The sequence below is a fragment of the Gouania willdenowi genome, chromosome 6 (assembly GCF_900634775.1).
Source record: "Gouania willdenowi chromosome 6, fGouWil2.1, whole genome shotgun sequence".
NCBI classification, from domain to species: Eukaryota; Metazoa; Chordata; class Actinopteri; order Blenniiformes; family Gobiesocidae; genus Gouania; species Gouania willdenowi.
This window is the reverse complement of record NC_041049.1, coordinates 28,052,762-28,056,260: the sequence shown is the minus strand read 5'-3', so window position 1 is coordinate 28,056,260 and position 3,499 is coordinate 28,052,762.

The window sequence follows — 3,499 nt, the reverse complement described above, 5'->3', positions numbered from 1 at the left end:
CTCCTCCTCCTCCTCCTCCTCCTCCTCCTCCTCCTTCTTCTTCTTCTTCTTCTTCTTCTTCTTCTTCTTCTTCTTCTTCTTCTTCTTCTTCTTCTTCTTCATGCATTACCGCCACCTATTGTTTCTAAGTGGATCTGAGTTTAAGAGGACCATAACTTGGAAAATGAGTTCAATAATAGTAAAATAAATAATTACCAATAAATAATTGCTTCTGTTACACTTTTTCCCACGCCCTCTCTCTCTTCTTTTCCCTTCTGAACTCTTTTAACTGCGTTGATTCATAAATAGACATTCGTCTTTTTCTGATTAGATTTGATTTACTTTTGATGGAATTCTCTTATTTATTGCTAAACTTTTAATGTTTATTTTGTTTTTAATTGTGTAAAGCACAGTGCATTGCTATGTAAAAGGATATACAAATAAATGTGCTCTCATTAATATTTCCTAAAGGACCACAACCTGGAGGGTAAAATGGAGGGAAGAAATGGGAAAACCTCAAACAAAATAACAGGGTTAGTTAAAAACACTATGGTCTCAGAGAAGAGAGGGTGGATGGACAGCAGAGCCAGAGAGGAGAGAGAAGGATGACACTCTTAGAATATTTAACCAAGAAATAATTCAGCATTTACTGTTACAGTTTTTGTCGTTTATTTAGTAATGTTTAATAAAATAATGGTAATGTAATCTGCTCTGGTGTTCGTCAATTTAAAGCTGCAGTTTGAAACTTTTTTTGGATTCTAAAATCCATAGCCATCTTATTATATTGTATTGTGTAATGTAATCCAAAGTGTTCTGAGTGGTCAGTGAATCTTCTCCTTCTGTAAATGAGCTTTAAAAATACAGGGACGTGAAACTAGACTTCAGCCGATCAGAGATCTTTCTACCAACAGGGCGATCCCATGAGCTGTTTCAAGCATTACTATTGGCTGCTCGAGCTGCTCGTCAAATGTTGAAGCGCATTCTGGATCTGAGAGTAGGGACCGTCCCATGGCCAGCTTTTTGGCACAGCGGTTACACGGCACCGCAACAGGAAAAAGGAAGACTGAGGTGGAGAAGCAACAGAATGTGTTCAGGAGGAACAGAGTCCGCGGAGTCGGTGTGTGCAGTGACCTGCGAGCGATCCGCTTTCAGTCAGCGCAGTCCACCCCAAGACAGTGAGAACAGATGGAATAAATAGATTATTAAAAATGATCTAAGGTGGAAAGAACAGACCCAATTCATCTGAAGTGTGGACAGCGTGTCTGCTCTGATCAGCTGCAGCTCGGCTTGTGTTTGAGGAGCAGCTGTGACTCTGAGCCTCTTACTGTCCTTACAGCAGTGAGTGAAACATGCTTTCATGACTCTTAAAACATCAGAAAACTTTCCAATAGCACAAGAAAAGGTTCCTACGTTTGTTACTGGTCTCTATGGAGAAAACAGTCAAAAAGAGTTCCAGTGTGCACGCAAGACTTCTGTTCAGGAGGGGAGGGGGTAGTGTGGAGCGCCTCATGATTCTACATACCACAGCTTTAACTGAGCAATATCACACAAGAGGTCTTGTTGTTATTCAGCACAACCTCCAGTCAGTGTGATATATATCTTTTATCCAACAGTCCTACAAGCACTTTTTTTAGTCAAATTTGGTCAGATTATGACTTGTTTATTTTATAATTTATTTCACTCCTCCAAAACACATAGGTCCACAACTGATGACTAATGGTTATTACAACACCTGAACAAAGGAATGATAATGTGTTAAAAAAAATCTCAGTGCAGTTGTTACTCTATATCAGTACTCATGAAATGTCTTTTTTCCAACCAACTTACCTGGTCTGAACTAACTGTTGTATTATAAATCATATACAATATCTTAAGCATTCATTGACAAACAATTAGAATTGTAAGCTAAAGTATCAATATTTTGGAATGATATAACAGGAACAAAAATGCAGAAATCAGCAAATTGTTTACAGAGAATGTGAGAAATATGAATGGGAACAAAACTATTTTCATTTGAACCAGGCTGAAAAGCAACAGTCATACAATAAATTATTAACAATAATCATGTTCTCTCAGCACAGGGTCAAGTGTGATTTGGGTCAGACTCTGCAGCAGCAAGGCGGTCCCCGAGTCTCCAGACTGCTGGACTGGCACAGTCACCTGAACGTCCTCTCCATCATCCTCTTCTACAACTTCTGGCTCAAAAATGTCACCATTCCTGATACAGATGTAGGGGAACAAAGGATGATTAATATTCAAAAATATTAATTATTAAATTTTAATATGTTCGTTGCCAGAGGTGCCATCTAGAATTGAGTTTTAAGTGTCCTAGATCACTTTATTTTAATTAATTGTTACAGTTCCCTGTTTTGTGGTGGGTTCTTGACGTCAGAATAGAGGTTTAATAAAGGTTTAAATGTCAATAAAAACACAGCGTTTACAATATGTACATGTTTATTTTACAGGCTATTACCACGATGATAAATTCGGCAGTTTCACAATTATTCACAGTTATTTTGACTCATTGGTATCACACAAAATGTACATTTTAACACAGCTGTATGGTATCTACACATTCTGAGTGTTTTAGATGTTTGCGTGAATTTGGGATTTATAGGGATTCCTAACGCTCTGAGGAAGAGGAAGAAGGAAAATGGAAAGTTAAAGTAATGAAATTAATAAAACTTTACCAAAATGAAAAATATGGACTATGAATCTAGAATTTTCGATTGAGAGAATTTGTTAAGTTATAAACCACCTTTTTGCCAGAATTGTGTGTGCGTGCAGTTTTACCCTCCTTCGAACAGGCGTGATGATGACAGCTCCTTCTGCGTAACCAGCAGTGTGTGGGGAAAAAGCTTTTCCTGCGTTTTTTTGAAGGCGTTTTCCGCTCATTCACTGTACGGGCCCGAGGGATACTGTCGGCCTGGCTGGGGTTCTGGTTCTCCTACACGGCACCACTCCTGGATGTCGATGGGTAGTTTAACTAACATATTCTCCAATCAAAGATGCTAGAGTTCGTTAAAGCTTACTCATGGGAGGCTATAAAAATTGATTTGCTCCAAAAATTAAAAACTGCTTGGTTAATTTCAAAAATGGAGATAAAACTTAAAGTTAGTCATTGTGAGAATGGCTGGTAGCCACTCCCTGACTAGAGAGAAGTTCAATCAATATCTCAAAAATTCAGCATCACTAAACTGAATAACATCTAACTGTTAAGTCAGATGCAAAGAGGAGGACTAGAGAGACGTAAGAGAGAAGTAAGAGGGAAGCAAGAGAGGTAAGAGGGATAAGAGAGCGTGATAAGGGGGAGCGAGGCCTTTTATAAACATGTCAAGAGGTTATCTGATTGGTCAAAACACATCTGCAGTGTGGGAATGAGTGAAACCTGATTGGCTGGCAGAAAGAAGCGGGAGGCTTAACTTTCCTGTAAAGAAGACAAAATGGTGTGGCTATCCCCACATGTGCTTCTTAAACAAAGAGTCATAAAACTAGATAGGGTGTTACCATGTTAGGTCTA